Source organism: Acanthochromis polyacanthus, chromosome 4 (genome assembly GCF_021347895.1).
Source record: "Acanthochromis polyacanthus isolate Apoly-LR-REF ecotype Palm Island chromosome 4, KAUST_Apoly_ChrSc, whole genome shotgun sequence".
NCBI classification, from domain to species: Eukaryota; Metazoa; Chordata; class Actinopteri; family Pomacentridae; genus Acanthochromis; species Acanthochromis polyacanthus.
The window spans coordinates 13,887,873-13,906,127 of record NC_067116.1 but is presented as its reverse complement, the minus strand read 5'-3'; positions in this window follow the sequence as shown (position 1 = coordinate 13,906,127).

Sequence of the window (18,255 nt, the reverse complement as noted above, 5' to 3'; positions counted from 1 at the left end):
TGATTGCCTGAGTGGAGTCAGCTGGGAAGCTGACTCCACTCAGGCGCCGAGCTGCAGAGGGAGAGACAGGGCAGAGGAGTGGATGGGAGACCGGAGCATGAGAGGGAGAGGAAACAGATGGGGGAAAAGGGGTATTTGGGATGTCAGGAGGGAAGGAAGCCCTGACAAGTTTGATCTGAAACATTTAAGTGTGACAATTATGTAAAAATAGAAGATTTCTGTTAGGGGAGAAATACTTTTGCAGTGCACTGTACATATAGTAAAACCATGTACCCTCTAAAGCTCATTAACATTATTTTTTTTAAATATGTGAAATAAAGCTAGACAAACAATGAAAATGAAGATACCAATGCCATTCTATGATTAAACATTCCTAAATGATAGCTAATATACAGTCCCTGACAAAAGTCTTGTCGCATAAGGATATAGTAACTTTAAATGGCATATAACTTTATTTCTAATCAATCAGTTCTCACAAAAAATGGTTCATTTTAATGTCAAGGGCTTTCACATTAATAACTGGATGCAAACTGAACCCATCAGAAAGTGTCCTGATGTTCACGTCTTGGTAAAGCCCATGACATCTGTTTTTGCAAGGACAAAAGTCTTGTCGTGTCTTTAAATGATTCAACCAATCACAGATTAGAAGTTCACCTGTGACAAATACTGTAACTGACACATTCCCAGTTGTGTATAAAAAGAAACCCAAGACACAAGACCTTCATATGAAGCCCAACCTGACCCCGACAGCATGCCAAAGATCCAACCACAGACCAAAGTGCTGATCATTGATGAAAGAAAAATCATGGTTTGGGGTTACATCCGGTATGGGGTGTACGAGAGCTCTGCAGAGTGGATGGAAACATCAACAGCCTGAAGTATCAAGAAATTCTTGCTGCCCATTACATCCCAAACTATAAGATAGGGCAAATTCTGAAGCAGAATGGCGTTCCTTCTCATACTTCAGCCTCCACATCAAAGTTCCTGAAAGCAAAGAAGGTCCAGGAGCTCCAGGATTGGCCAGCTCAGTCACCAGACATGAACATTATTGAGCATGTCTGGGGTAAAATGAAGGAGAAGGCTTGGAAGATGAAACCAAAGAACTCTGATGCACTCTGGGAGCCCTGCAAGTCTGTTTTCTTTGCCATTTAAGATGACTTTATCAATAAGTTATTTGAGTCATTGATGAGACGTATGGATGCAGTCCTCCAAGCTCTGGAAGTCCTACACAATATTAATTCTTTTTTGCAAGACACCATGACTTAATGTTCTGATGTTTATATAGCATATTTGTGTATTCAGATATGTATACAGATATGTGTATATGTGTATGTGTATATGTATGATTTCAACATTATTTTTGTATGCGACAAGACTTTTGTCCAAGCAAAATCTGACCTTTCTGTCCTAATTAAATGATAAAACTCAATGAATGACACAAAACTTTCTTTTGGCATAATAAATATAATTTAGAGGGCTTTGTCATTCATGTGAGCCATTTCTAATTCCAATTGATCAACTACAAGTCCAGTTGTTATTTGTTGTTCCTACAACTTAAGAGAAGCGACAAGACTTCTGTCAGGGACTGTATTGTCTACCATAATATCATCAATAAATAATAATTATATAATAAAATACATTGTCATTTTACCTGCATTGAAAGTCAGTTATTCAATTTCACATTTCTTATATAGTTAAGAATCATTTTATCAGGTACCCCTGCAAAATCTCACACACTGCATCGATATGAATTGTGTTTTTTTAAAAAAAACAAAAAAAACAATAATATTCTGTTTGGATTAATACTTTTGAGATACTCATACACAAATGACAAAGCAAAACATTTCATAAAGTTAGGCACTGGTTCACCATGTGCCACTAGAATAGCTTTAGTGCAGCTTTGGTAGTGAAGTCTCTGGAATGCTACCGGAGGAATGGAACACTATTCTTCCAAAAGATATTGGTTCTTTTGGCATTTTAATGATGGTGATGAGGAGCTCTGTCCAACACATCTTTTCGAAATCTTCCATAGTTGGTCAGTACATTGAGCTCTGGTGATTATGAGTGTGTTGCCGTAAAGCAAGATAAACATAATTTTCATCTCCATTAATCCAATGACCTCTCATGCCAAATGGATTGAAGCTTCCATTGGAACAATTCTGGATTGGAAGGAGTCTTCTCACTAAGTTGCCAAATGGATCTAAAACGTGGAAGCAGAATGCCCTCCACAGGAATCAGGCAGCCTGTCCTCAAACCAAAAACGACCACATAGGTCGTCTGTACACGCCCGTATTACGACGTATTACAGTTTGACTATGTGACCTCTGGCGGTTGAGTAAATACTGACACTCCGGTGTCGCAGGTGAAACGTCACCATGAACAAACTTTTATCTTAACACTATCCCTATCCCTTTCCCTCACCCTAACCATAACCCTAAACCCGTGCTGGGAAAGTGAGGGAAAAGCCATTTCTCGAATTAAATCCTGTAATGCGTTCCTTTTCCCCGTAGGGGCGCTAACGTAAATACGCTCTCATGGGTCGTATTCCGGTGCACGTTACATATGACCGATGCGGTCGTATGAATTTGAGGACTCGTTGGAATCAGGTCCTCTCACTGTAGAGGTCAAGGTTTTCCTTTAATTTGTCATCTATCTCGAGCTATATGTTCATTTCAGGTTGCAGTTTACAGAGATATTGTGCTGAATTACATTATGCCTATAAATGTCTCTAATTCTGTATCCTCATTTACAAACACAGGAAAAAGGAGGAAAGAATATTAGAAACATAGTTTACAAAAAGTCAACACCACTACAACACCACCAGCAGCTGTATCTGAAGTAAACAGTCATATAGTTGAATTATTACCTCTTGGAACATTTGAAAAAAGCATGCATATTGCACGTTCTCTGTAATGAGAATATATGGCAGAGCTGTTGTACTGCATTGCAATAAACTGTGTATGTGTGACTAATATGGCCAGGGAGTCCTGCAGTACATTAGATCATTTACCCACAGGAATGAGAAAATTGTATTGGGTAGTGTTATTTTTAAGGATGTAGATTTGAGTTTGCAGATATTTCCTATTGTGCGCATTCAATTTTCTCTATTTTTTTTCTTTGCAATTTTGAGAGAAACAGCAAATCAGTTCTGTCTCTAGAGTACCATCCGTGTTGCTATTTACTTTCGTGTTCACTAGAGCATAATTTGTAAGTCTCACACAGTGTCAGTGACAATTTAGAGTGGCTCGCTGGAGGGCTCAGTTTTTGTTTTTTTCCTATGATCAGAAGGGGTGTGTGTCAGCAGCATACTCTGCATCTCTGCTAAAACTCTTAACTGCTCTTGCTACATTTTCCAGAAAGATCATCAGACGGGGAGTCCTGACTTCCAGATTTGGGCTCAGTCTAAAGGACAAGCATCTGATTCAACAGCGCAGGTGACGGATTCCTGTGTCTCGCCAAAAAAAGGATAAGGCCTCTGGCTATCAGCAATGCACCATTCTACTGTAGATCTGTTTAGGCAGCACTTGGCAGGCTGATCGCATTGGCGTTTGAAAACAGGGGTTCACATCAGCGGCCATCTTTGAACTAAAAGGAGGGAGTTTGCTCAGGACTTTTTCAAATGGGAAAACTGCCATCCCAATTTTTCATATCATGCCCATTAAAATACCAAAAAGTTAAAGCCATCTGTGGTGTCAACATTGCTGGCACCCAGCAGGGAGGAAAACTCAAACTGATTTGCAATTCCAATGGGTGCTGCCTTTGGCCAGAAATATATTTTTATTTCTATCAAGAATAACAGTAAAATAAATAAATAAATGATAATAAAAATAAAGTCCATGGGTAGAGCATGCATAATGTGAAATGCCTCAGAAACCTCGATCTTTATTTCAACTGTATTATAATAATAATAATTAACATAATTACTATCATACAGAAACTATAGGAACAGTAATATTATGTTTTCCTCGTTTTCAATTATCTGGAAGAACATGAGAGCCATTAGTAGTGTGAATTCATAATGTGTTAAATTAGTCATCCTTTTGCATGAATTATCATACTTTAAGATAAACACTTTATATAGCAACAGAGCAAACAGACACAGCACAGACTAATGCAGACAACACACACAAAAACTGTTCATAATGCACATGCCCACAAGCCTTTCTGTTATTTTTCACAGAGGATGCTTGGCAAATGGAAGTGTATTTGGGCCTTGACTGAAAAGATGCTTGCAAGTTCTTACATGCAATTGTGTACAACTGTTCAAATGTGTCTCACCTTTCAAAAAAGAAAAGTGCGGATTGACAGGCAGCTGAAAGGTGTATGAATGAGAGGGTTCACAGGATTGGTGGAGACATAGATAGATAAATAGCGATGGTGCGGTACGGTTCGAGGTCAGCTTTAGGTCAGGCAATCAGTTCACTACATAAAGGACAAAGGGAAAAAAGAGAGCGAGATGGGCCTTTTCACGCATGGAGCTTGTGTTCATTTAGTAGCTCTGGTGACTGTGTCTGGTCCAGCATATCTTGGCCTTTCACTCATCCAATGCATGCTGGGAAAAGCTCATGCTGGGAAATTGCTGGAGAATCTTCTATGGAGAATCAACTCTGGCTCCTACTTTCACAGTAACACTGACACAGAAAATGGTCAGGACATATATGGGTCCAAGGTGCAAAAAGAAAAAGGAAGAAAGAGACAGAAAGCATTTTGACTCCACTCTGACCATATATGTTCATCCTTTAAAAAAAGATTCAAACAAGGCTAAACACATCCATGCAGACACTGATATCAACAATGTATGTGTCAATAAATATAGTGTCTTGCCGTATCTCAGCCTTTGTAACACACAACATTGGAAAGGAAAAAAATGAGTGACTGACAGCTGAAAGGGACAAAACTAGAGCTATGAAAAAATTCTTTAAGAGATATGGAAAAGAAGAAATTGCCAGATAAAGCAAGACAGGCTCTCGAAGAGTTGCATATGGGGTGACTGTTCGGTCAACCAATCAGTTTACAGCTCAGAATGGGATTACAAGAAGAAGATGCACACAGGGACAGAAATTTCTCTGACTCACAACAGTCTGCAGTGCGAAGTGAGTTTTCTTATATGTTCCCTTATACACACTCCTCGTGGTGAAACTGTTAATGCAGTGGAACTTACAAGCACTGTGTGTACCTAAAGTGATGCATTTCAGACACCATCCTCACTGTTTTCTTTAACTTTATATACACTACCAGTCAAACGTTTGGGTACACTTTCACATTCATTTGAATGAAAAAGTGTGTCCAAATGTTTGACTGGTAGTGTATTGTACAGGACCTCTGCAAATTCCCCCATACTTTTCCATGCACTACAATATTGTAGTTTGCATATAGGTTTAAGACTGTGGCACAAGCAGTGAACAGAAGTGTTTCTTCTTGCCTCCGAACCTTGATCAAACCCATTGTGCTTGGCGACTGAGACAGAATTGACTTAGTGCCATTTGTGACCTGAAGTCACCTCATCTAAAACAAGCTCAATCTTTCTGATGAAGCTAAAGTAAAAATCGAATGCAGAAGACCTGCTCGCTTTACATTCTGTCTTTAGTCTTCTGTAGGTGATTGTGCTATTTCTTCAGTTCTATTCTCTCAGTCACTTCCAGTTTTCCACGCTGTCACAATCCCTGCATTCGCAATTTCAATAACACCACACGCTGAATGGTCCTACTGACCACATTTTCCTAATCCCTGTTTGGTTATCTTTTGACCATATGACAGTAATTATGTCATCCTTCCTAAATTACTATTTTACAACCCCATTTCTTCCCACTTCACCAACTTGATTAATTTAAGATGTCTCGATCAAAGCTCCCACCACCAGCATCTAGACTTCATCCAGTCTTGAGGGACATTATCAAACCTTTTCAATCTATTGTTACCACAGTGAACATGTCATACGCTATTAAACAATCTTTTCATATTAAAATATTTTATAAACCACGAGTCACCAACCTTCAGTAGGCTGAATCTGAATAAAAGTCATAAAACCATAAAAAAGATAAAACCAAAGTGCAGCACAGATGAACCAGTAACATTAAATGAGGCATTCTGGGCAACATGAGAATAAAACAGTTCTAGGAGTCGAAGGCACATCTGAAAAGGCGGGTTTTGGGTCTTGACTTAAAGAGTGACAGGTCAGAGATAAGTCGAAGTTCAAGTGGGAGTGCGTTCCAGAGTCTTGGAGCAGCAACAGCAAAGGAACGATCACCTCACTGCTTGTACCGCGACCTAGGCACCTCAAGTACCATCTGCGAGGACGACCGGAGGGCTTTGCTGGGGTCGTGGATAGTTAAAAGCTCAGATAAATATAAAGGAGCAAGTCCATGGAGGGCCTCAAAAACAAATGTTAAAATTTTAAATTCAATTCAATGACGGACCGGAAGCCAATGGAGGGGAGAGAGGATGGGGTGATGTGACTATGTCTAGATGAGCAGGTTAACAGACGGGCAGTTGCATTGTGAACCAGTTGGAAACGACAGAGTGATGATTGTGCAATACCAAAATACAGTGCGAGCTTGTTGGGCAGAAAGTTTTCTTTTAAATTCTTCCCAATGGCAGCGTTGGATAAAAGTGTGGTTGTGTGCAAATTGCGCAGCAAAGAGTTTTCTGATCACCACAGCACTTCAAGCCGATGGTACAACCTCAATGCAAAATATGTTGCTGTTAACACCAGAGCTAATGTTAGTTACGATAGTCCTGGTACCAGCAAACGGTGATGCCATCCCACAATAAACCACTTTTCAAGAAACTGAAAGTGCTTGAGTTTACAAAAAAATCTTAAAATGTTGAATATAATTGCTAGAATTGGACTTGGAGTATGCAATAATCTGTGAATGTAGTAGAGAGATGAAAAATACACCGATAAAAATAAATGAAGCATTAAACATTTCAGCTATATGTCTATTCATCAGTTCAGTCATCAACCAAAACTTGTTTGAATTGAAAAACTTTGCTTCTTCTTCTTCTTTTCCTTTCGGCTTTTCCCTTCAGGGGTCGCCACAGCGAATCAATTGCCTCCATCTAACCCTGTCTGCTGCATCCTCTTCTCTCACACCAACTACCTTCATGTCCTCTTTAACCACATCCATAAACCTCCTCTTTGGTCTTCTTCTAGGCCTCCTGCCTGGCAGTGGGAAACTCAGCATCCGTCTACCAATATATTCACTCTCTCTCCTCTGGACATGTCCGAACCATCTCAGTCTGGCCTCTCTGACTTTATCTCCAAAGCCTCTAACATGTGCTGTCCCTCTGATGTACTCATTCCTGATCCTATCCATCCTGGTCACTCCCAAAGAGAACCTCAGCATCTTCAGTTCTGCTACCTCCAGCTCTGCCTCCTGTCTTTTCCTCAGGGACATTGTCTCCAGACCAAACAACATGGCTGGTCTCACCACAGTTTTGTAAACCTTTCCTTTCATTTTAGCTGAAAGTCTTCTATCACACATCACACCTGACACTTTTCTCCAGCCGTGCCAGCCTGCCTGTACACGCTTCTTCACCTCTTTTCCACACTCTCCATTGCTCTGGACTGTTGACCCTAAGTACTTAAAATCCTCCACCTTCTTGATCTCTTCTCCCTGTAACCTCACTCTTCCACTTGGGTCCCTCTCATTCACACACAGATACTCCGTCTTACTGCGGCTAACCTTCATTCCTCTCCTTTCAAGGGCAAACCTCCACTCCTCTAGCTTCTCAGCCATCCAGTTCCCTGCTCTCACTACAGATCACAATGTCTTCTGCCAACATCATAGTCCATGGAGACTCCTGTCTAACCTCGTCTGTCATCCTGTCCATCACCATAGCAAACAAGAAGGGGCTCAGAGCTGATCCCTGATGTAGTCCCACCTCCGCCTTGAACTCCTCTGTCACACCTACAGCACACCTCACCACTGTCTTACAGTCCTCATACATGTCCTACACCACTCTAACATACTTCTCTGCCACTCCAGACTTCCTCATACAAAACCACAGTTCCTCTCTGGGCACCCTGTCATAAGCTTTCTCCAGATCTACAAAGACACAGTGCAGCTCCTTCTGACCTTCTCTGTACTTCTCTATCAACATCCTCAAAGCAAATATTGCATCTGTTGTACTCTTTCTTGGCATAAAACCATACTGCTGCTCACAGATGTTCACCTCTGCCCTTAGTCGAGCTTCAACTACTCTTTCCCATATCTTCATCGTGTGGCTCATCAGCTTTATTCCTCTGTAGTTGCCACAACTCTGCACATCTCCCTTTTTCTTAAAGATGGGCACCAGCACACTTCTCCTCCATTCCTCGGGCATCTTCTCACTATCTAAGATCCTGTTGAACAACCCAGTCAGAAGCTCTACTGCTCCCTCTCCGAGACACTTCCATACCTCCACAGATATATCATCAGGACCAAGTGCCTTTCCACTCTTCATCCTCTTCAATGCCCTCCTCACTTCATCCTTACTAATCTTTGCTACTTCCTGGTCAACAACAGTCACCTCTTCTACTCTTCGTTCTCTCTCATTTTCCTCATTCATCAACTCTTCAAAATACTCTTTCCATCTTCCCATCACACTATTGGTACCTGTCAACACACTTCCATCCTTATCTTTTATCACCCTAACCTGCTGTACGTCCTTCCCATCTCTGTCTCTCTGCCTTGCCAACCTATATAGATCAGTCTCTCCCTCCTTACTGTCCAACCTAGCATACAAGTCATTGTAAGCCCCTTGTTTGGCCTTTGCCACCTCAACTTTCACCTTACGCTGCATCTCCCTTTACTCCTGTCCACTCTCTTCAGTCCTCTCAGTGTCCCACTTCTTCTTAGCTAACCTCTTTCTCTGGATCCACTCCTGTACCTCCTCATTCCACCACAAGTTTCCTTATCTCCTTTCCTTCCAGATGACACACCAAGTACTCTCCGACCTGTCTCCCTGATCACATTTGCTGTAGTTGTCCGGTCATCTGGAAGCACCTCCTGACCATCCAAAGCCTGCCTCAACTCTTTCCTGAAAGTCATACAACACTCTTCCTTTTTCAGCTTCCACCATTTGGTCCTCTGCTCTGCCTTTGCCCTCTTCATCTTCTTCACCACCAGGGTCATCCTACACACCACCATCCTATGCTGTCTGGCTACACTCTCACCTACCACTACTTTGCAGTCACTGATCCCCTTCAGATTACACCGTCTACACAAGATGTAGTCTACCTGTGTGCTCCTATCTCCACTCTTATAGGTCAACCTATGTTCCTGCCTCTTCTGGAAGAAAGTATTGACTACAGCCATTTCCATCCTTTTTTGCAAAGTCAACCACCATCTGTCCTTCTGCGTTCCTCTCCTGGATACCAAACCTGCCCACGACCTCCTCATCATCTCTGTTTCCTGCACCAACATGTCCATTGAAGTCTGCACCAATGACAATTCTCTCACTTCTAGGGATGCTCTGCATCACTTCATCAAGGTCCAACCAGAATTTCTGCTTCTCCTCCAGCTCACATCCTACCTGTGGAGCATACCCACTAACAACATTGAACATCACACCTTAGATTTCTAGCTTCAGGCTCATCACTCGATCTGACACTCTTTTTACCTCCAGGACATTCCTAACAAACTCCTCCTTCAAGATAACTCCTACTCCATTTCTCTTCCTGTCTACACCATGATAGAACAACTTGAACCCTGCTCCTAGACTTGTAGCTTTACTACCTTTCCACCTGGTCTCCTGGACACATATTATGTCCACCTTCCTCCTCTGCATCATGTCAACCAGCTCTCTACCTTTTCCTGTCATAGTTCCAACATTCAAAGTCCCTACTCTCAGTCCTAGACTCTTGGTGTTCCTCTACTCTCTCTTCTTACGAACACACCTTCCTCCCCTCCTCCAGTCGTCCATTTTCCACCGGCACCCTGTACGTCGACAGCACCGATGGCGGTCGTTGTTAACCCGGACCTCGACCGATCCAGTATGGAAGTCATACATTTGATTTGCATGTTTGATTTGGCCAAAGTTTTACGTCGGATGCCCTTCCTGACAAAACCCTCTGTATTTATCCGGGCTTGGGACCGGCACAATAAGACACTGGCTGGTGTCCCCTTGCGGCTACATTAATTGAAAAGTTGATGAAAAACTTTGCTTATTGTGTCAAATATTGCTATTTAACAAAAATGTGATTATTTGTGATTAATTAATTACAAAGCCTGTAATTAATTCTTTTTTTAAAAATTGCATCCCACCACAAGAAAAAATGTTGTGCTGCCACTAAGGCATTGTTTCATTTTGGACAGATTGTATCATTTAAATAATTTACTTTTAGTAATTTCAGTTAAAGAATGTGTTAATAACTATTGAAGGTTAAAATAGTTTTAAAAAGAGATTTATTTTTTGATACTGGTTCGTCTGATGACATGTCATCCTATTAGGTCACTTCCTGTGTACTTTTTCTTCCTGGTTCTTCAGAAAGCAAGCCATCTGCTAAAATTCATCATAGAGGCAATGCCATGAGTTCATATATGTGATGTTCAGGATGTTAAAAATATAAAGTGATACTTGGTTAAAAATGATATTGGATAAGAAGTTTAAAAATGAGATTTGTTTACATTCACTTGCAAGCTGTAAAAACACACTAGTGGTCGATGTGACTGTTATCTAAAATGCATAAAATGATGTAATTTTATGTTTGAAGTCACTTACAGTGCAACGTTAAGTTAAAGCATGCGTAATATCAATTTGTATTGTTTTGTTGCAGTTTTCATTGACATGGTAATGAGGAAGTGTGATAGTAAATGGTCAGTCTCTGTCTTCATTGGCTTCAATTTAACTTTGTGTTTTGTCAGAGTTTCAACACACTGCATGAGGACACTACAAATGAGATTTTTTGAGAGATGCCAGGGTTGAAAATGCCAACACCTAGCTGAAAGTAACAGTAACGTATACTGCTCAATACGGTTTCTCCATCACCTATTGATTTCATCTATATGCAATTTTTGATAGCTTATTCATTGTTTCTGTTCCAAACAGTATGTAGACCTGATCTATTATTGGAAATATATTTTTTATTTGCAGCAGCAGCATTTTGGAAACAGTGAATGAGCTGAATGAAATGAAGGTGAATAAGCATGGGCAAAGTCATCCTGTAAATATTCTGAAAACAAACAAAAAAAAACATATATAATAACTTCCAAGGAAAATACATACGACTATACAAGAGTGGTGGACAGGATGGGTTTGGACAGTACATGTGGTTTATAATGGAAATGGAAATATCATTCAAAGTTTCGTATAAACCAGTACTTACCTGGTGCAACCAACTTCCCATTATGACTGCAATTCAAAGCAGCAGTGCCTTTCAACAAACAAGCATTTAACACGGAAGCTCTGATGAAGTAATTTTCTGCATCGTTTGAGACAGAACAAATCAGTGAGTGCAAGTGTTGAGTCGCTCATGAGGACCGAGTCAAAACTGCAGTTCGCCAACTACCATCAGGCTCATCTCTCTTTGTGAAACCCTCTGTCAGCTGTTGTTGCTGCTTTAAGTGCTTCTGATAGTTCCTTATAAGTCAAGGATATTCGCTGCATACTCCCCCACAGACCTATTCAATTCCCATATGTTTAAGATACCTCATTTCTTTCAAAGAATGTTCTTTGGCTGCCATGAAAAATAGCTGATGAACTCCATTCAGGCACAAAATGGGAGCAGATCATTAAATCTTAATGAATAAACTTTAAGCAAACAGTGAAAAGTATCTGTCAGAACTCTGTGGGAGAGCAGATTTCTGTAATATCAAGACATCGGCTGAAATTCCCAAAGCTCCCCTATACAGTAGTACAAATAATAGCTTAATTCAGAGATTTATTTTCACATCTAAAACAGTTTTCATGGCCGTTTCAAAACTCAAGTAACCTACATAATGGGAAATCTAGATCATCCACAGGGACAGTGCATTTCCATGTAAAGCTAGGTTTTACATAACAAACGTCAAGTATATGGCATGATCATTAGTATGACATAGTATTTTACTGTACTATTAAGCTGACATCTTGGTCATTTTAAATGTTGTCCACAGATGTATCTTGTTTGTTTTTTTGTTTTGTTTTTTCAGAAGAGTCTAGCTTACCAAGTCTTCCATTATTTGATGGTAATACTTTCAGATTCTTTAAATTAGCTTTCATATTGAGGGTAAAATAGCTTGTATTATCTAATTCATTGCAACAGTGATATCTTTTCATAATTGGATCATGGCATTAAAATCAACATTACTAACCCTATACTAGCAACAATGCAGATATTTATTTTACTTTCTAAACCGAATCAGTTAGTGCTCAGAAAAACAATAACCACTGGAATGCAGAAAAGGTGCATTCTGCTTCTTATATGTAGTACAATGTGAAGTGATACAGATTTTGTGACCTATTCAGTGGAGAAGTAGGACTGTGAAAATGGCTGGAAAAATTAGTGAAGATACTACTGAGCATCAGTTTGATCTGTCTTTATAACGTTATTTCGTTCGTTCAAATGTGATAAGCATCACTGCAAAGCTGAGGTTCCCGTCTTTCCTGTGATACGACATTAACGTATCGCTACATGGAACAATGATGCCAATGCACTGACTGTATTGCATATAATTACATCGAGAAAACATATTGATTCAATGTGGAGTTCATGAGTAATTCATATCAGAGTAATGGGTGTAGAAATGTAAGCATGTTACAGTTAGGATCTCGTTTGCTGCGAGATGATGTGAGATCGCGAGATTCTGCGAAAGTGACGAAATTCAACATGGCGGCCCCTAGCTGCTAGATTAGAAGTAAACAAATCGCCGTTTTCTCGACTAATTTATATCAAAGAAACAACCTAAGTAGCCTGCTCAAGATCGCAGAAGTAGTGCTAAAAGTGGAGGACCTCGAGAGATTTATCGACGACTACTTCGTCCAGTGCATGATGGAAGAACCAAACTCCGCTCCGGTCACCCAGAACCCAAACCCAAACAAGAGGAAGAAAGCCAACTCCACGACTGACACACAACACCTGCAGACCACGGATATTCAGGTAAGTGTCCTCGAATCTATTAATAAAAAACTCGCTATCCTTGGTCTGCTTCACCAGGAGATTAAGGACCTGAAGGCAACCCTGAAGTTCACTCACCAGCAGATAGAGGACCTGCAGAGAGACAACTCAGAACTCAGGTCCACGCTGACAGCCGTCACTTCAGAGGTGACTACACTTAAAAAACAAAACAAAACCCTGAAAGAGACCGTCCTGGACATTCAGTCGAAGAGTATGCGGGAAAACCTGATCTTCTCTGGCATCTCTGAGTCCACACCGGATAACCCAGAGTCCCTGGTTAAAAACTTCATGGTGTCAGCGCTTAAAATCCCTGCGGATATGGTCAAAAACATCACTTTCCACTGCGTCCACCGGATCGGACCCCGAGGAGGAAACCGTCCCCGTCCTATCATCGCAAAGTTCGAGCACTTCCAACAGAAAGTGCTCGTAAGGAGCAAAGGACGGGAGCTGAAAGGTACGTCTTACGGGATGAATGATCAGTTTCCCAGAGAAATAAACGAGAGGCGCAAAGTTTTATACCCCATCATGAAAGAACACAGGCAGAAAGGTAAACGGACTGCACTAGTTGTGGACAAACTATACATAGATGGGCAGCTATTTCGGGAATCTTCCATTAACCCCTGGCTCTTCCAATAATAATAAAGACTTAAACACTTAGTATACCACTTATTAATTTAGTTTAGAAAACGTAATAAAAAAAAATCAAAATTACACAAATGTAAATGTGTCACTCTCCCTATCTACACTCCCCACTGGAGAACCCCCTCCTCCTCCTACTTTTCTGTCTCTCCCTCTCTATATGTTTCCCTCTCCCCCTCTCCCCCTCTCACACACTCACCCCCCTCACTTTCACTCACCCCCTATGTACCCCCCATGTTTATTGTGCTTGTATGTTTTATAACGTCTTTGTTGATAGTTTTTCAGGCAATGTTGTGCTATTATATAATGCATATATAGATCCTGACTTGCTATGTACATCGCTCTCCAACACCCACAGCTCACAGACAGCAACAAACAGCTCACAAGGACACACACAGACGATATTCTATATTGCTACTTATTCAATGACTGAACTTCTCTCTTTATGTTCAAGTTAAATATTGTAGCCTGGAATGTTCATGGCATACGCTCACAAACAAAAAGAGTTAAAATTATGGATTATGTCTCCAAATTAAAAGCAGATATTTTGCTCCTCCAAGAAACACATTTAGTAGAATCAGAAGAAAAATCTCGATTAGATTCGAATTATAATATCATCCTTTCATCTTGTTATAACAGCAGACAAAGATGGGTCTCCATTCTAATCCATAAGAGAGTACCATTCACTTTAAATATTGCTCAGTCATGTTCTCATTTCCACTTTTTTTAAGTTAAATGATTCAATCAAAATTGTATTTATACACAGAAGACCTGAGAAATCTAGCTGGTTCATTCTTTAACCCTTTAAGCTGCAGTCAATTCCAGCCGTTTTCATCACATCTGAAAGTGGTTTATACCGGCGGATTCATGAGAATCTAAGCTTTCATCGGCGTATAGTGTTTGTATAATCGCGTTTGCAGCCGTCGGACATTCTTGAAATTCCTATGCAAATTAGTAGGTGTACCGCCGGCGGTACACTGAAGTTTAAGGGGTTAAAAGCAAATTTGATAAATAACTAAGTGCAAGGCTATTAAGAGTTTTATAAACTGACAGGCAGGCAATGCAGTGATTATTGAAAACTTGTATACATGTATAGTCTGATGATGAAAACTATTTGTTTGATTTAGGTCTCAGTTACATCAAGGAGCATCTTCCTGACCATGATGAGCCTCCTCTGCAGCAAACTGACTCCTCAAGTGCTTCTGATGAAGAGGATTTTTTCTCTAACATGAAGCACGTACACACCCAGGAAACAACAACCAAACAACTTGATGCATATCTGGCATGTACAGCTGGAGGTATGGACATTTTAACATCTTACCCAGCTGTATCCAGCCTGTCACTCAAGTTGAACACTGCCCTACCAGCCTCTGCTGCCTGTGAAAGGCTTTTCAGTGCAGCTGGATTGATCTTCAGCCCAAGAAGGGGAAGAATTGATTCACACAACTTCGAAAACCAGCTTCTAGTGAAGTTGAATAAGGACTTCTTCAAGTTTGAATAGTTTGGCCAGGCTGATAACTGAAGAAATGGACTACATTCACCTTTTAAAAACGAGTGGATGTTATTTCAGTGGGAAAAAAATGCTGGAGTTCCTTGTCCTTTGCTTGGATTTGTTTAATTTTTCATTTTATTGAGTTTGTCTTGCTGAAAGATGTATTGTTGAGCCAGGTATTACGCTAGATTCATCTGTGCAGAGCATTCATTGTGTTGTAAGCTTCTATGTTGAAGTATGGCAGTACATTCAATGATCAGTGTTTTGGTTTGCTCTCCTGTGTTAAGTTGTTGGTGTCAACACACACACATATGCACACACATACACACTGCTGTGTGGGGATGTTTAAATAAAACATTTAAATGACAATAGCTGTCATTATTGTTTTTGATTGCATTTTTATGTTGAAGTTTTTATAGGTGTTTCTATAGCTTTTATTTGTAGCAAATTCGTTCTACATGTAAGTCTGTACATCATTAGGTGGTTTCAGAGAGTCTGTAAAAGCACTGAGAAAACAGTACGGCAATGTACTGATATAAGGAAATGTACTTTGTACTTTTGAATACTTTTTAAAAGTTAGTACTTTAGTACTTTAACTTGAGTAAAATTTTAACCAAACAACTTTTACTTGTAGTTGAGTAAGATTTCACCACAAGTATCTACAGCCATGGCCATAAGTTTGGACACAAATACCATGATATATTTCATTTTGGTTGATGGGTATGAATGGTATTTATATTGTAAGTGACAATTTTGTGGTATTTTCTAAGATTCACAAGCGTCATGGTACTTGTGTCCAAACTTATGGCCATGGCTGTATACTTTGACTCAAGTACTGGAGCTGAGTACTTTGTCCACCACTGTTAACAGTTAACCCAAACGAAGAAGATATTCATATCTTTCTTGACAATGTAAACTTGCCTGAATTAACATCAGATTACAGAGACACAATAGATGCTCCATTGTCTATCAAAGAATTTCAGTGTGCATGTGACAGGTTCGCTGTCCGTGGGTCCACTCAATACACACACGCCCTGGTTTGTCGAATGAATATTGTTTATTACTTTACTACTTAAAGTTCTCCGCAGCCCGGTACGCAGCCTCCGCTGCCTCTCAGTTCCCGCTGTCTCCGCTGTCCCACAGTTTATGCACCCTCCGCTGTCTCTCCGCTGCTCCTCCTCGTCTTCTCCGTCCGCCCGACTTTTTATCCTACGCTCCGGCTGCTACTGTGGAGATAATCAGGTCAGCCGATTATCATCACCTGTGTCAATTACCTTGACACTGCCTCCACGCACCCCTCCACACCTCTCTCTCCTGCAGCTGAGCTCTCCCACGCCCATCGCCACATATCCCCACCGCCCGACTTAGGCCGGGGAGCCATCCGGCCTAACCAACTCCCCCCACCGGCTCCAAGGAGCGGGAGAGGAAGTCAGCCATGGCCATCTGCGCCCCCGGCCTATGAATCACTGTGAACTTAAAAGGCTGTAGAGCTAGATACCACCGTGTGATTCGGGCGTTGGTATCCTTCATGCGATGGAGCCATTGGAGAGGGGCGTGGTCCGAACAGAGGGTGAATGGGCGTCCCAGGAGGTAGTAGCACAGGGCCCCGACCGCCCACCTGATTGCCAGGCACTCCTTCTCTACCATGCTGTAGCGAGCCTCCCTCTCAGACAACTTGCGGCTGATGTAAACTACTGGGCGGTCGACGCCCTGCACCTGCTGGGACAAAATGGCCCCCAGCCCCCTGTTCGACGCATCAGTCTGCAGGAAAAAAGGGAGAGAGAAGTTAGGTGTGTAGAGGAGTGGCTCCCCACAGAGGGCCTGCTTTATCCCCTCGAACGCCCGCTGGCACTGCTCCGTCCACTGGACCGGATCTGAAGCACTCTTCCGAGTCAGGTCGGTCAAGGGGCTGGCCAGGTCCGAGAACTTAGGGATGAACCGCTGATAGTAGCCCGCCAGCCCCAGGAACCGCCGTACCTCTTTTTTGGACTTGGGCTGCGGACAGGCTGCGATTGCTGCCGTCTTGTCCACCTGTGGGCGCACCTGCCCGCCGCCCAAGTGGTGACCCAGATACCGTACCTCCCTCCGTCCAACCGCGCACTTCCTCGGGTTGGCCGTCAGCCCCGCCTGTCTCAGGGACTCCAGCACCGCGGCCACCTGCCGCACATGCGCCGCCCAGCTATTACTATGGATGATAACATCATCCAGGTAGGCGGCTGCATATGCTGCGTGCGGCCGCAGAACCTTGTCCATGAGACGTTGGAACGTGGCTGGGGCTCCGAACAACCCGAACGGAAGTGTCACGAATTGGTACAAACCGTATGGAGTGGAGAAGGCCGTTTTTTCCCTGGACTCCGGTGATAGGGGAATCTGCCAGTAGCCCTTGGTCAAATCCAGTGTGGTGAAAAAACGCGCAGTGCCCAGCCGATCCAGGAGCTCGTCGACCCTGGGCATAGGATAGGCATCAAACCGTGACACGTCATTCACCCTGCGGTAGTCTACACAGAACCGTATAGACCCATCCTTCTTGACAATGAGAACGATGGGGCTACACCAGGCACTGTTTGACTCTTCTATCACTCCCATCTCTAGCATTGCTTTCAATTCCTTCTGAACTAATTTTCTCTTATGTTCAGGCAGTCTGTAAGGTCGTGAAAAAACCCTCACGCCTCGGGGGGTCTCAATGTGGTGCTGTATGAGGTCTGTACGCCCTGGCAGGGGGGAAAACACATCAGCAAACCGCTCCTGCAACATGGCAATGTCGGCTTTTTGGGACTGCGAGAGGTGGTTTTCAACGGGGAGTGAGGTGGAATTGCCCGGCTTTGGAACCTCAGGCCCTAACTCGTCTCTCTCTTCAACTACAGTCACCAAAGAAACCGACTCCGCCTCTCTCCATGCTTTTAGGAGGTTGAGGTGGTAAATCTGTGTTGCTTCTCCCCTGTCAGAGCGTGCCACCTCATAATCCACCTCCCCTACTCGTCGTGTGACCACGAAGGGCCCTTGCCACTTGGCGAGTAATTTCGAGCTAGAAGATGGGAGTAATACA